We start from the raw sequence: 17,422 nt of genomic DNA on the forward strand, positions 1-17,422 counted from the left end.
CTCATACCTGTGTTAAAGCCTTCTTCCGTCCTCAACAAACACTGCAACCTAGGTAGTTGTTTTCACATCAGCGTGTGTCGAGAATAACTGAGTTTAAAATCACTCCGCAAAACTCCGGGACAACTCCGTGATGGTGGAAATAAAAGTCGGACTATCTGTTGGTATCTCTCTGTTCACTACGCTCCGTTAGGCGCCATCTTAGAGTGGTCCTAATTCTGCTGCCATTAATGAAACCCGCTACAACAATTTGTTATTACAGGATTCAGAAACTCGTGCTGCCTTTCCAGATATTAGTTATAATTCCTGGATATTATTTGTAAAAAACTAAGCGTTCCGGATAATATAAAGTTATCAACACTCTAAAGAGATCAAACACTCGTTCTGTTGTGTGGTTAACTGTTTCTACCACTATCATGATTGATCATGAATGGTATACAGCTGGCTGCTTGACTTATTGTATAATCTAGTGCTAGCCTGTGAAACAGAAGGAATCTGGATGTGTTTTTTAAGTGTATAACGTTGTTGTCAGGTTACCTCATGTTATTATATACATACAGTTGATAGCAGGTTTGTCCAAGATATTACATTATGGTCACATTGACATTTAGTTAATGAGTTTAAAAATCAGAAAATCACGTTGAGTTATGCCTCCGTGAACAATAAGATTTGATGTATGGCACAACTTCCTTTTGCCCACCTTGCTGTCTTGAGTGTTCCTGATCCATCTTTTACTCCAAGAGCTGTTCTTGTTTTAACAAAACTTTGACCATATGCATCTACCTAAAGCTGTAACTAGTATATGTGTGCTATGCGAGTGCCCTTTTTTGCAAAGTTACTCTATGAACACCTTTGCTGAAATAAATACGTTTGTGGCATGTTCAAAGAAACTTTTATGCAAATATCTCTGTATGGCTAAATGTGTCTTAAATATGTCTTGATAAGTTTCAACAATAGCAATAAATGAGATGCTTTTACAATCAACTAAAAATTGTATATGCACATTCCGGTATTTTCCATATAAGTAATTTAAATCTCTTTACATCCAACAGAAAACAATCCTTGAATGCACAAAATGTTTAGGAATAATGAAGATAATACTGTAAATCTACAAAAGCAAAGTCCGAAACATTGAGTTTCAGTATTCAGGAAAACATAAGAGCCCTCAGAGGCAGCCGAACCTGAACATAAACTGACAGATCTTGGAAGTACCGTCAAGGGCAATTCGGTGGTTCTACGAGTCTCAGCTGTGCAACTCTGTGCCTTAAGATGAAGAAATGACCTCTAGAAAATGAAGGCAACACTGATCAACCACTTCTTGTGTAAACATATCCAATACCAGCTCTGATCATGAGGTGGTTACTGCAGTACTCTGCTTCCTAAAGTGATATCAGACCACCAGTCAGAGCTAGAGGTGTATTTTAAACTCTTTCAGGCCATTCCACAGCAATCAGCGAAAAGCACAGTTAAATGAAAGTTAAAGGAAATGGGGGTTCTGCTATATAAAACACAGAGTATATTTACCAAGCCTAAAACTGCATCAGAGAACACACACAGGGGAAAAGTCATACAAATGCAATGAATATCTGAAGAGCTTCAGCAAACACACACAGGGGAAAAACCAGATGATTGCAGTGAATGTGGAAGTAGTTTTACAGAATCATCTAAAGTCATGAGTCATCAGCGAACACAAACTGGGGAAAAACCATATCCTTGCAGTGAATGTCTGAAGAGCTTCAGTCTATTATCAGACCTAAAACGGCATCAGAGAACACACACTGGAGAAAAACCATATCCTTGCAGTGAATGTCTGAAGAGCTTCAGTCTATTATCAGACCTAAAACGACATCATAGAACACACACTGGAGAAACACCATATCCTTGCAGTGAATGTCTGAAGAGCTTCAGTCTATTATCAGACCTAAAACGGCATCAGAGAACACACACTGGAGAAAAACCATATCCTTGCAGTGAATGTCTGAAGAGCTTCAGTCTATTATCAGACCTAAAACGACATCATAGAACACACACTGGAGAAACACCATATCCTTGCAGTGTATGTCTGAAGCGCTTTAATCAATTATCACACCTAAAACAGCATCAGAGAACACACACCGGAGAAAAACCATATCCTTGCAGTGAATGTCTGAAGCGCTTTAATCGATTATCACACCTAAAACGTCATCAGAGAACACACACTGGAGTAAAACCATATCATTGCAGTGAATGTCTGAAGAGCTTTAGTCAATTAACAAACTTAAAACAGCATCAGAGAACACACACAGAGTAAAAACCATATAATTGCAGTGAATGTGGAAGTAGTTTTAGTTCCTCTTCAGTATTAATGCATCATCACCAAACACACACAGGTGAAAAACCATATCATTGCAGTGAATGTCAGAAGAGTTTTTATAACTTATGGCAGCTAAAGCAGCATCAGAAAACACACACTGGGGAAAAACCATACCATTGCAGTGAATGGAAAGTAGTTTTAGTGACTCATCAACATTAAAGGTACATCATCGACAACACACTGGTGAAAAACCATACCACTGCAGTGAATGTGGAAGTAGTTTTAGTTCCTCCTCAGGATTAAAGTATCATCAACAAACACACACAGGGGAAAAACCATATAATTGCAGTGAATGTCTGAAGAGTTTTTATAAATTATCGCACCTAAAGCGGCATCAGAAAACACACACTGGGGAAAAACCATTCCAGTGCAAAGAATGTGGGAAGAGATTTTGTCGCTTATCAGACCTACATAGACATCAGCGAACACACACTGGAGAAAAACCATACCATTGCAGTGAATGTGGAAGTAGCTTTCGTGATACTTCAATATTAAGGATTCATCAGCGAAGACACACAGGAGAAAAACCATATCATGGCAGTGAACGTGCAAAAAGTTCTTGTCAGTCTTCAAACCTAAAAAAAAATCAGCGAGCACTCTATCACCATCAATGAACATGTCTATTCTGTGCTATTGTTTATTTCCCTACAGCTAGGAAAAACATGAAATATCACGAAACCCATTGGGAGACTAGCACAAAGTGGACTAAAAGTAAAGAAACATTGTTGGTTTTTATTCTGTGAGAGAGTTTTAACGAAAGAAATCCAAGAACACCGGACTATGCTACCTGTAAAAGCAACACCATGAACAATGCTTGGACTAACAAGTCTATTTTCAGCTAATTTTAAAACATATAAACCCAACACACTCAAAACAATTTAACAAGCACAAAATGAGGTCTCCTGAGCTGGCTGTGGTTTTTGTCATTTTATGCATCATTAATTGTTCTGTGACAGTGGCCAGAGAACTGTGTAGAAAAGCAAAAGTGAAAGCAGGAGAATGTGAGCTGCAGCTCTCTGGGTTAACCCTCGCAGTGCATGACATTTACCTCTGAAGCTCTGATGTAGAACTAATGAGGACACGAATTCTTCAGCCATGAACTGTGAAACTATGTGACAACAATTACATTGATGTTACTCTTTTGGTCTGTCCTTACGATGTAGCAACTGTTGTACAATTATGTTAAAAATTAGACAGTGCATCTATATAGAAATAGGCACTGGATGAATGTGGAAGTATGCCTGTATATCTTCAGTAGGTACCATGGACCAACTATGTGCTGAATATTGATCATCTCCGTCGCAATTGCATTGCAAATGCTTTTTTAGGTCTCGCACATGCGATACAGTGCGAAAGCCCTGTCGCAGCGCGAGACCTATAGCTGTCGGCTCTGCTTACAAGGAGCCAGAAGGGAGACAAGAGATGGGCATGCGCAGTCTCAGGAATCGGATCAGGTCGCGCGCGCGTTCACCGTCTCCTCTCTCCCTTGAAAGCCTCCAACACACACAGTCACACCCCCCCTGCTTTCGCACACGCATGCGCACACACACTCACAAGCGCACACACAGAGAGACACGAGCGCACATACACGCACGCACACATAGAGACACACACCACAACCCCCCACCCCACCCCCTGGTGCCGCAATGTGAGATAGGGGATGGGCACGTGCAGGAGAATCCCCCATGTGAGCGCGCACGTTCACCCAAACGCCGTGCACATCTCCTGTCCCACATTGGTAGCAAGTGGATAACACACAGACACACTTGCGCGCAATCACACACACACACCCTCCCCCCCTCTCTCCCCTTACCTCACGGTGCTCTTGTCTCTGCATCACCTGGCACACACGGGGCTTCCTTTGTTCATGGGAGCTCCGCAGGGCACTCCAGCTCCTCTGCCAGCACGACGCGGGGCTCTCCCCTTAGGCATGGGAGCCCCGCAGTGCTATCCACTGGTCTTCACCCGGGCCCCCTCCTGGGACCCAGGACTTCAGCTGCCGCACTTCGCTTTGGCACCGGGGCTCCCTTTTCATTACAAATAGCGCGCATGCGCGGGCAGTCCCCGCCCTCTCAGTCACAGCCCGGATACTGAGCTGCTTTCTGTTTAGCTGTCAGTGATCCGGTCCCCAAGGTACGTCGGGGCACTTGGGAGCACGGTAAATGATATATTTCTCATTTACTCCGGCAATAAATAGCCCGGGCCTGTTGTGGAGTGGTGTGGCTCACTGGTTAGAGGCGGCAGACCCGGAAGTAGAGAACGGCCCGGGACCAGGGTTCAATTCCCGACGCGGCAGGGTCGTGGACCAGGGTCAGCGGACTCGATAATTCTCGCCTCGGTGCCTACTATAACCAGGGATCACACTCGGCAACTCTGGGCATTAGCTTGCCTCATCTCTACAACGGCCCCCACATTCGCCGGGGATGCCTGGTTTCACCTTGGAGATACCCAGTAGGGACCATCTCACAGGGATAGCCAGGACGGGTTCCCCAGCGATCTACAGCGCCACGACGCCTCAGGGCAGCAGTGCACTTTACAAGAACACATACATTACATTACATTACATTTTCATCGCAGCCAGCCCTAGGGACTCCCCGGTAAACGAGCGCCAGGTAACTGCGCTGTAATTACAGGTTTGTGCGGATTACTTGGTAAGCGACAAAAACAAGTCTCAAAAAGTATTTGCATGAGACAGCGAATCCCTGCGGAAGGTGGAAAGAGTGCTGGTCGAGGATGTTTGTCAAGGTGAGGAATCAGGGCAGAAGGTCAGCTGCACAAGTGCTGTTCACAAGCAGCAGACAGGCCCGGTTCGCTGAGGGCTTCTGAGCAACCCTTTGGGCTGGGGGCGTATTCACAAATTAAGCAATGGGCGCTATACATGTGTTAATTATAAAAACATTTCTCCAGAACCTTGTTCCATTCTCTGACACTTTAGTGACTATGGCACGAGCGCACACTAGGAGCTACGCAACCCCCTGCCCACACCCACACGACTCCAATCCTCATTGTAAACAGTGCTCCCGATGTCTCAAGGGGACTCCCCTCCCTCATCCCGGGCCCTCAGTCAGCCCAGGGGGTAAACCCTCAAATAACCATTACCGTCAGCTCAACCTCTCACACCCTCACCCCTCCATCGCCCCCAGGTCCTTCCACCCCTATAGTGCCGTGCTCAGCAGTATGGACATGTAGCGCCCCCTCTCCCCTCCACCCCTGCGCGCTTTCCTCCATCACCCCCAGGTCCCCCGCTCACTCACCATCAGCTCAGGCTCTCACCCTTCTACTCATTGCCCCCGCACCACCTCCAGGTCCTTCCACCCCATTGCGCCTCGCTCAACACAAGGGCCACGTAGCGCCCCCTCCACCCCAGCGCGCACTCATCCGTCACCCCCAGGTCTCTGCTCACCATCAGCTCAGGGTCTCACTTACTGATAATGTCTATGATGATACTATACTATTCACATAAACGAACCGGTGGTAGATGACCCGGTGCTTCTCTGGGAGGCTTTCAAAGCCATTATAAGGGGGGTCTGTATTACAACTACCATTGGCATACTAAAAGACATCCGACACCAGATAAAACAACGTGAAAAACGCATGAGAGAGCTTGAGACAGAGTTTGAAGCTACACAGGATACCGTCTTGCTAGCTGAGCTGCGACAGATACATTCAGAGCATCAGACATTCATCGAAGATGAAATTAAATATCTAGACCGAAAACACACCGCAAGAACATTTGTAGAGGGGGGTAGGCCAGCAGGATGCTAGCACATAAAATATGTGAAGGCAAGAGTCACTCGGCTGTGCTACGGATCCAATCGGATGATGGCAAAATACACACACAGGCTGAGGGCATATTGCATAGCTTTGTAGACACATATTCCTCAGTATACAAATCGCAACCGACTGCACCAGGGGACGAAATTCTCCAATATCTAGATGATGTAGCAATAGGGTGGCTATCGGACGGACATAGGGAGTACTTAGCGATGCCAATCTCAGTGGAAGAAGTCACTGATGTAATTAAGACCCTTCCCGATGGTAAAGCGCCTGGCCCAGATGGCTACACCAATGAATTCTACAAGCAGTATGTAGATCTTCTTGCTCCACACATAGTGGGCATGTTTGGAGCAGCGTTCGACCAGAAAGAACTACCTCCCACGCTTCAAGAGGCTGTAATAATAGCTCTCCTCAAACCCTCCAAAGACCCGGAAAAATGCGACTCCTATAGACCGCTATCACTCATAAATACTGACTCCAAAATTCTAGCGAAACTACTAGCAGTTCGCCTAACGCCATTGATGACGAAATTAGTTTTACCGGACCAGGCAGGATTCATCCCCACACGGTCAACGTCACACAACACTCGATCACTATTTGCCTTATCACACTATTTACAACCCACTACAAAAGCGGCAGCGGTATTACTCGACGCCGCCAAGGCTTTTGATTCCATAGAATGGAAATACCTGATTGCTGTACTGCAGAGGATGGCCTCAGTCAGCCCAGTGGGTAACCCCTCAAATAACCATTACTGTCAGCTCAACCTCTCACACCCTCACCCCTCCATCGCACCCATGTCCTTCCACCCCTATAGTGCCGTGCTCAGCAGTATGGACATGTAGCGCCCCCTCTCCCCTCCACCCCTGCGTGCTTTCCTCCATCACCCCCAGGTCCCCCGCTCACTCACCATCAGCTCAGGCTCTCACCCTTCTACTCATTGCCCCCCCACCACCTCCAGGTCCTTCCACCCCGTTGCGCCTCGCTCAACACAAGGGCCACGTAGCGCCCCCTCCACCCCAGCGCGCACTCCTCCGTCACCCCCAGGTCTCTGCTCACCATCAGCTCAGGGTCTCACTTACTGATAATGTCTATGATGATACAATAAAAAAAGCGATCAAAGAATATTTTCACATAAACGAACCGGTGGTGGATGACCCGGTGCTTCTCTGGGAGGCTTTCAAAGCCACTATAAGGGGGATCTGTATTACAACTACCATTGGCATACTAAAAGACATCCGACACCAGATAAAACGACGTGAAAAACGCATGAGAGAGCTTGAGACAGAGTTTGAAGCTACACAGGATACCGTCTTGCTAGCTGAGCTGCGACAGATACATTCAGAGCATCAGACATTCATCGAAGATGAAATTAAATATCTAGACCGAAAACACACCGCAAGAACATTTGGAGAGGGGGGTAGGCCAGCAGGATGCTAGCACATAAAATATGTGAAGGCAAGAGTCACTCGGCTGTGCTACAGATCCAAACGGATGATGGAAAAAATACACACACAGGCTGAGGGCATATTGCATAGCTTTGTAGACACATATTCCTCACTATACAAATCGCAACCGACTGCACCAGGGGACGAAATTCTCCAATATCTAGATAATGTAGCAATAGGGTGGCTATCGGACGGACATAGGGAGTACTTAGCGATTATTTTATTTATTTATTTATTTATTTTATATTCTTGTAAAGCGCCAGACTAAACCCCCGAAGGGGTATCTCCGCGCTATTGCTGCAACAAGGAGAGTTCTGATTTAAATAGTATGTCCAAACTAAAAGTAGGAAGCTACAGGGCATTATTTGCTAGGGTACAGATAGGTTTTTAAAATTTTCCGGAAAGTCAGGTGACTAGAGAGAGATCTTAATTCTGGGGGCAGAGAATTCCAGAGTATTGGTCCGGCATAGGCTATGCACGGCCGCCTTGTCTGGTCTTTTTTACTCTGGGTACTTGCAGTAACTGCTGATGACTGGAGCGCAAAAGGCGCCCTGGAGTGTAGGGCTGGAAAATGTTGGTCATGTATTTTGGGCCCTCCCCTATCATACTCTTATGGATAGTACATAGCGTTTTAAACTGGACTCGTTTCCTCACTGGGAGCCAGTGGAGTCTCATCAGCAGGGGATATGAAGGTGTCCTTGGAGGGGCATTCAGGATAATCCTTGCAGCTGTATTTTGGATTACCTGCAGTTTACTCAGTTGCTCCTCGTTAGCTCCAAGGAGCAAACCATTGCAGTAATTTTCCCTGCTGATGACAAGAGCCTGTACAAGCGTCTTTCTATGATGGTCCGGTATGTAGGGGAAGACACGTCTTAACATACCAATAGCCCGAAAGCAGTTTCCAGCAACTTGGTTAACGTGGCCTTTGAAAGTAAGTTGCTGATCAAAAAGCACTCCCAAGTTCCTGACTGTACTCTTGGGAGTGGGGACAGGGCCCAGCTCTAAAGGCCACCAATCGGATGCCCAGTGTGTCGCCGCTTGCCCAAAACACATGACCTCCGTCTTCCCTACATTACACTGCAGGCAGTTAGATGACATCCACTCTGCAATGGCTCTCATGCCATCTGCAAAAGATCTTTTTATTGCAGGTGTAAGATTTTTGAAGGGGAAAAGGAGTTGGGTATCGTCGGCATACGACACTGGGGTGAAGCCGAAAGATCTTGCTAAGTTGGCTAAGGGGGCCACATACACATTGAAGAGTGTAGGACTCAAGCACGAGCCTTGTGGCACTCCCTTATTGAGCTCCCTAAGAGTGGATTTGTGGGAGCCCAGCCTAACTTCTTGATAACGACCAGTCAAAAAGCTCTTCATCCATGCCAGAGCCTCTCCCTCTACACCCACCTCGCCTAGGCGGTTGAGGAGCACCGTGTGAGACACCGTATCAAAAGCGGCGGAAAGGTCCAACAGCACCAGAATCACTGAGCTGCCATCATCCAGTGCCATTTTGATGTTGTTGGTCACCGTCTGAAGGGCTGATTCTGTGCTGTGGTTTGGCCTGAACCCTGATTGCGAATGGTCCAGGCCGTCCGTCGCCTCAAGATGTTGAGAGAGATAGGTGTTCACGTGCCTCTCCGTAACCTTGCCCAGGTAGGGTAGGAGGGAGATAGGTCGTAAATTGGAGAGGTCTGTCCATGGGGAAGATGCCTTTTTTCTAATTGGGTTCACCACCGCCTTTTTCCAGTCTGCTGGAACCTGACCTTTTGTTAGTGAAATGTTCACCAAATCTAATATGGGAGGTCCCAGGAGAGAAATCATGGGGCCAATCATCTTGGCGGGAATAAGGTCACTTGGCGACCCTGATTTAATTTGGCTGCAAAGGGAGAGGAGCTCTGTATTAGTAATTGGGGGAAAGGATGTTAGAGGTATTGTATTGTTGTTTATTGCCGGGGTCAGAGGATGACTATTGGTGGTTTTATTTATAGCGCTGTTGGCTGCTACTATTTTTTCATAGATGTTATTTATTTTATCCTCAAAAAATGTCGATACTTCATCACATAGGTCTTGTGAGAAGTCCTCTGAGCTCTCACATGCGGTCGGTTTAATAAAGTTCTGAAGGATATTAAAAAGCTCCTTAGAGCAATTGCCTGCTTGTGATATCTGTAGCGTTATGTGCTGTTTTCTGGCAAGTTTAATATTTTTGTAGTACTTTGATTGAGCATCTAAGAAAACTGCTCTGCTACTCTCGGTTTTCCTTTTTCTCCAGGCTTTCTCAGCTCGCCTACAGTTTTGCTTTTCTACTCTCAGTTCGTAGGTATACCAGCTATCTTGTTTGGACACAGGATACTGTTTATGCTTTTTTAAGGGGGCTACAATGTCGATGGCTTGCTTTATAGAAATGTTAAGTTTAGCTAAAGCCGTATCGGCTGTGTCTGTTGCCAAAATTTCCGGATCTTTCCAGAATTCCTGGATTTTGTTAACAGTGACTTTGTGCCATTTTCGTCGCCAGATGGGGGGAAGAGAGACACTCTTTGCAGTACTTAATGGAGTTACTAATAAAAATTCTAACATTGAGTGGTCTGTCCATGACACTTCTTTTGCTGGAGAACAGATGACTTTGGCACAATTAGAAAAAAGTAAATCCAGCATATGTCCTCAGCTATGAGTGGGACCTTGGTTTTGTAATTCTAGACCTAGATTAGAGAGGTCAGTAATCAGGTCAGTGGATTCGGAAAGTGTGGGTAAGTCTACATGTATATTAAAATCACCCAAAAGAAGAAAGTCTTCTTTGGATTTAATGTGAGGGGCTAAAATTTCCTGCAGAGTAAGTGCAAATTTAGGGTTAGGTCCTGCGGGTCGGTAGACCAGAGCACCTTTCCAGGTGATGTGGTTAGTAAGTGTAAGTTTAAAAATCATTGTTTCTAGCTGTGGGTGCATATGTTGTTCACTAATAGTCACTTTTATGCAATCTTTATATATAATAGCAAGACCCCCTCCAATTTTAATGTCTCTGTCAATTTGTTTGATTTTATACCCAGAGGGAATCCCCATAGCGATGGCAGTAACTGTGTGGGGTTTAAGCCATGTTTCAACAAGGAAACAAATATCTGGCTGCATAGTATGAATTAGATCCCAAACCTCATGTTGATGTTTGGGTAAAGATCGCACATTTAGTAGAAAGCTCTTGAGGCCCGGTAAAGGGGATTTAGGGTCTGAGGGAGGTATGTCATTCTTTGAAAGATGCCGACATTGCAGACAGGAGAAGGCTCCCTCTACACTGTGCCATGGTATTTTGGTGCTACATAGCAACGGTGGTCTAAGGGTCAGTAACGTTTGGCGGGGATACGTAATTAACCGCGAACCCTTACCGGTAGAGACATTTTGCGAAATGTCATAGTCCATAGCCCCTCGCCCCTCGCCCCGTCCTGTCGCGGACGGGCGCAGACGGGCTTTTCTTCGGCGCTTCTTAGGCGCGCTCGAAGGCGCCCCCTGCGCGCAACCGCTGCGCGCTTCCTGGAAGGGCGTGGCTAAATAGCCCCGAGTGAGGTAGCCACTAGAGCGCTAACCTCAACTCCGGGACAACCGGAAGTGCTGCTGCCTGGCTCTGCCTGTCCGCCCTCCGCTCAACGGCACTGGTTGCCGAGTCGGACCGAGGCGGGCAGGCGATGGAATCGAGCCCAGGCGAAGCGGGGAGATCTCAGTGGAAGAAGTCACTGATGTAATTAAGACCCTTCCCAACGGTAAAGCGCCTGGCCCAGATGGCTGCACCAATGAATTCTACAAGCAGTATGTAGATCTTCTTGCTGCACACATAGTGGGCATGTTTGGAGCAGCGTTCGACCAGAAAGAACTACCTCCCACGCTTCAAGAGGCTGTAATAATAGCTCTCCTCAAACCCTCCAAAGACCCGGAAAAATGCAACTCCTATAGACCGCTATCACTCGTAAATACTGACTCCAAAATTCTAGCGAAACTACTAGCAGTTCGCCTAACGCCATTGATGACGAAATTAGTTTTACCGGACCAGGCAGGATTCATCCCCACACGGTCAACGTCACACAACACTCGATCACTATTTGCGTTATCACACTATTTACAACCCACTACAAAAGCGGCAGCGGTTTTACTCGACGCCGCCAAGGCTTTTGAATCCATAGAATGGAGATACCCGATTGCTGTACTGCAGAGGATGGGCTTTCCTAAACGGTTCATCCAATGGGTGACACTGATCTACACCAATCCATGTGCTAGGATACGTGTCAATGGGTATATTTCTAAAGCTTTTGCAATAGAGCGAGGCACCAGACAAGGGTGCCCACTATCACCATTGCTGTTCGCTCTAGCGCTCGAACCCTTAGCTTGCATAATCAGAGAAAACTACAAAGCATCGGCTCTCCGTTTCAATGCAAGACCTCTTCACATATCTCTATATGCGGACGACATGCTCTTATATGTCCGCGACCCAGAGACACATTTAAACAAACTACTGAGAGAATATATCAAATTTGGGGGCCATTCGGGCCTAGCTATGAACTGGACTAAGTCTTCGATTATCCCACTCACGGACACGACGACCCCGTTTGCGATGGAATTTCCGTTAGAATGGCAAAGCAAACCAATCCGCTACTTAGGGGTGATGTATCACAGAGACCCGGTGGAGGTAATTAGATCAAACTATGGGGCAGCAATTTCCAAATTGGAGGATAAGGTACAAAGGTGGATCCAATTGCCATTGTCACTTGCAGATCGCATTGCGATTGTCAAAATGAACATACTGCCTAAACTGCTATATCTTTTTAACAATATCCCCATTACGCCCCCTGCCGAAGTGTTTCGCCGAATAAAAACACTAGTGTTGAAACTCATATGGGCAGGCAAACAAGCCCGTATCGACCTTCAGACACTTAGTCTTCCCTATGCGCGCGGAGGCTTTGGAGTGCCAGACTTTCTGCTATATTTCTTGTGCGCACAGGCGCAATATGCTGCCAATTGGTACCACGAAATACCATATCTCACCCATACCATTATCGAAAGTGATGACGCAGCACTAAATCCACTGACAGCAATTATATCCCACACTAGACAACCACTGCATGCGCGAGACATCAACTCGGTAGACGTGACGGTTAGAGCCTGGCAAAAACTAGCTCAACCAGCGCATAAGACACCACTATATGCACCAGCAATGCCGCTGCATCACCATCAAGCAATATCAGTAACCGGGGAAAAAGTAGGTATGACACTGCTGCAGCGGGCGGGGATTGACAAAATGGGAGATCTATTCAACGAGGGCGAATTTCTAGAAATCACAGACCTTACATATATTCAGAACAAATCACCTATGTTTATCTTCACATATCACAGGCTGAAAAGTGCTTTGAAAGAATTGTATCCTACATTCCCTACTGAACCTGATAGCCTGAACACACTGCAAATGGTTATTACAACATCAGACACATCGCACATGGTATCCAGATTATACTCCAAGGCGCAGGAGGAAATACTGCACGACACGGGGAGGGCCAAAGCACGTTGGGACAGGGCATTGATAGGACCACTATCAGACCAGGAATGGGCGCAAGCATGTGCACTGACACAGATTCTCACCCCGAATGGCAACCTAAGAATCATTCACTATAAATTCCTCCACCAAACATATTATACACCCGCACGGATGTGCAAATTTGGTGGTCAAATGGAAGATAGATGCAAAAGATGCGGCCTAGACAACGCAGATTTTTCACATTTAGCATGGAACTGCATAAAAGTACAGGAATACTGGGGGGAAGTAAGCGGAACCCTCTCCGTTATGATAGGCACTGAACTGGACTGCACAATACAGGCTTGCCTACTGGGGCTAACTCCACACCTCAAATCCACTAGACGGAAGTTCTGTGCGGTTTTGCTATTATTGGCCAAACGACAGGTTGCACAATGCTGGCACAGTAGAAAAGTACCTAAGGTGTCCAGATGGTTGCAAGATATGTCTAGCTGCAGGGATAAGCTTATGACGTATGATGAAGAGTTGCCAGCGATATCCAGATCTAAAGACTTTTGGTGCTATCTAACAGATTATCTGCTCACATTGGACGATAAAGACGGGGGGGGATCGTAAGGCCTGACTATCTAATTAATATCTATTTGTGAGTCGATAGATGCCTGATATGTTCCGCTGTAACATGAAACTGTTGCCATTTCTGAATCCATAAGGATTGTAAGTCAAAGAAGTATAGAATACAATACGTATTATGATTAGGTCTCTAAGTTTCAGTTTCTGGTTAATTTCTTTAATTCCAGTTGAAAAAAAAAGAAAAAAAGTGCAAAACGTAAGACCACTAGTGCAATATTGTTATATATGAGGCGACGTCATAGATGGCGTGTGTGACCAACGAAAGCATTCAAATAGAAAAGTATATCTAACTTGCGTCGGTGTTATAGTGGTTTTGAGGCCGGCCCCAGGGTTGTAGGCCAATAATGATGTACTTTTGTAAAAGATCAATAAAGGTTTTGCAAAAAAAAAATAAAAAAAAATAATGAAGGTTGCAGAGCTGCAGCTGTGTGATAGCCAGGCCAAGCACACTTCAGAAGAGTGCAGGATCAATAAGGAAGGTCACGGAGCTGCAGCTGTGTGATAGCCAGGCCGAGTACTTCACTTCAGAAGAGTGCAGGATCAATAATGAAGGTCTCAGAGCTGCAGCTGTGTGATAGCCAGGCCGGGCACACTTCAGAAGAGTGCAGGATCAATAATGAAGGTCACGGAGCTGCAGCTGTGTGATAGCCAGGCCGGGCACACTTCAGAAGAGTGCAGGATCAATAATGAAGGTCACGGAGCTGCAGCTGTGTGATAGCCAGGCCGAGCACACTTCAGAAGAGTGCAGGATCAATAATGAAGGTCGTAGAGCTGCTGCAGCTGTGTGATAGCCAGGCAGAATTCTAATCACCATAGATGAATTATTAACAAAGTCTCTGACCCACATGCTGTGTGATTGCCGGGCTGAGCACAGGGCTTCTCTGCAGAAAAGTGACGGATCATTAACAAAAGCCACAGAGCCTCCCAATGTCTGATAGCAAGGCCGAGCACAAAGAGAACAAAATCACCATTGTACATTCGTGGGTGACAGTTGTAAATGGCTGAATGAGCTGCATTTTGAAATGATTGTTCTACAAAGGAAATTAAAAAAAGATTGATTGCACCATACAATTATATAGTTGGAACTAATCATGACACTATAGAATGTACATAATAATTATTAGATTTTACATGTTAATAAAATTGTATGTTTTGGGATATGTAATAAAACAAAAAATAATTTGGATTTATAGTATTTGACTGCTGATTGTAAAGAATGAGACTGCTCCCCTACACTATCAAGATACTTTGTGCTGCCTGTAGGGAGTCTACAGAAGGCCCACAAATGATGGAGGGAATGCAGAACAAATCAAAAATTCATCCACAGTCAGGAGATCTGATTTAAATCCATAGTTTTTTGCTCATCATGCCATCCCAGTTTAGAACCAGCCATAAGCAAATCCGTCTTGACCCTGCTCCTCATTGGGAACAGTCCAGCCTGAACTGCCGAACCAGGTCCTCTTAGAACCAGAAACGAGCATCCTGAGAACGGTTTTGGCGTATCCCACTTATCAGCCGGGACAGGTTCAATTCAGTGGCACAGTGAGCCCGGGACTCATGTCTGGCCATACCAGGAGCACTTAGGGCAAGAAAGCAAAAGACACACAAATGATGGACGGAATGAGGAACAAATCAAACATTCACCCCCAGTCAAGAGATCTGGGTTCAATCCATCCTTCTTTAGCTCACCATGCCACCCCAATTTAGAGGCAGCCATATGCATCTCAGTATTGAAGCTGCTCCTCATGGAAACAATCCAGCCCTAACTGCCAAGGCAGGTCCTCCCTGGACCAGAAACAAGCATCCTAGGATCAATTTCGAGGTATCACTCCTCATCAGCCAGGCTAGATTGATTACCGTGGCACTGCGAGGCTAAGACCAATATCTGTGCATACCCGGCATAATTAGGGTGAGTCTGCCAGATGGCAGATGAAGGTGGTCCAACTTGACAGTGTGTCCCTGGACTGACCATGTTTCTTTGGTTGGGATGGTACTAGCTCTCCTGTGTTGCTGGAAAGAGAAGTGCTACTAGTAATACAGAGATCTGTACTACACTACTTTTAATTCAATTGTTACCCAACCAATGCATTATTTTTTAGGAACGATAACAATATGCCTGTCGCCTGGCATTCCCCTTGTTAATAATCCATATAAATGACACAAAATGTTCAGTACTTGAATGTATTTTGCTACAAGAGGGATATAAATATTCAAAAAATACTTTTTTTTAAAGTTTCTTATTTAGTGCAGCTTTATATACTGGGTGTTTGTCGATTGTGATACAGCCAGACCAACGATACTGTGATGGATGTGGAATGAAGGAGCCGAGTACAAAGAGTTTCTCGGAAAGCTCTGAGCACCTTGGAAGGGTGAACAGTAATAAAGCTAAGGTTATTTAAGGATTTAGTTTCATATCTAGAATGTTGGTCTACCCATGTCCCGGACTAACAGGGCATTTTAAACATTTTTCATAGTATGTAAGGCTGTTTTTCAAAGCCCTTGTGAGAACATACAGTGCTGAAAGTCTAGCAAAATCTATCCATGGCGCCCTGCACTGGTGTTTCTGAGTAGGACTGCTTGAGCTTCTGTTGTATAGAAAATTCTGTGGGTTACTCTGGGGGATAATAATTCCATAGTCGTATGGGAGCTTAACTTTAAATGTTTATTGACTAGAATGGAACTAAATGCCCTCCTGAACCTGGCCAAGATATGGGTAAGTAGGTAGTCCATACTGAAGTATGTCTTTGTTATTGACGAGATCTGCTGAGATTCCAAGGAGAAAGTTCACGGAATCATTTTGATGTTCTTGTTGTCACTGAGTGTGGATGATTAGAACATGGATTACTGTCATCTCACTGTTTATTCGGCTCAAATATGTGTATGGAATTGTGTTAAAATGGCCTCATTTCGTGTGCATTTTCACACCAATACTTCTGAAGTTAGTGGACCATATCTATAAATTAATACAGTTGAATACAATTACTAGAGTGAGGCTGAGTCATTTGGTAATTTTAGAGGATCAAAACATTTGCCACCAATAATTGGGAAAGTAAAATGATTATATATATATATTTTTTGTATTCTTTTTTATTAACAAAACGGCAAAGAACATCATGTGACATTAGCAGATCTTGATAGTTACATGAGTACATTTCTATACATTCAAAATAATAGACACAGAATATAGGTAAAGGATCAAGGGGACACCTGCGCTTCCACTTCCTCGGAACACATCGGGGGACACACAAATGTCTCAGCTGTAGTGATTCCAAGCCTCCCATACCTTCCCCCACTTCGCCGGACACCCCCTAGCCACATACACCGACCTCTCACTGAACATGCACCAATCCAGGTCCTCCTCCCACCTCTCGGCCCGAGGCGGCTGGCTGGCTCCCCACAACTGGGCAATATTCCGCTCAGCTACCATGCAGGCCAGCGTGACCCATTGCTTCCTATATGCAGTCAGATCCGTGGGTTCCCAAACGTTAAGAATACACCTGCGCGCTTCTGGCCGTATCTCCACCCCCAGGACGTCTTGTAGCCTATCGTGAATCTTCTCCTTCTCCCAATATGCTTGCACATCAGAACAATGCCACAGTATATGCTTGAACGTTCCAAGTTCCCCGCACCCCCTCCTACACTCCCCGCCCTCCAAGTGACCCATACGGACCAGACGAGGCCTGTGACATATGACCTATGGAGAATCTGTATTGTACTAAT

At 45.5% G+C, this 17,422-nt stretch overlaps 1 protein-coding gene and 1 pseudogene across 1 annotated transcript in view; one reads left to right on the plus strand and one right to left on the minus strand.

The window, feature by feature from the left end:
- The window catches only part of LOC147737284 (uncharacterized), a 1,685,245-nt gene that overhangs the window by 301,395 nt on the left and 1,366,428 nt on the right, over positions 1-17,422 (minus strand). The gene's annotated exons all lie outside the window — the stretch shown is intronic.
- Positions 1,057-3,405, plus strand: LOC147737287 (uncharacterized; annotated as a pseudogene).

This window comes from Lissotriton vulgaris, chromosome 1_1 (genome assembly GCF_964263255.1).
Source record: "Lissotriton vulgaris chromosome 1_1, aLisVul1.2, whole genome shotgun sequence".
Classification (NCBI taxonomy): domain Eukaryota; kingdom Metazoa; phylum Chordata; class Amphibia; order Caudata; family Salamandridae; genus Lissotriton; species Lissotriton vulgaris.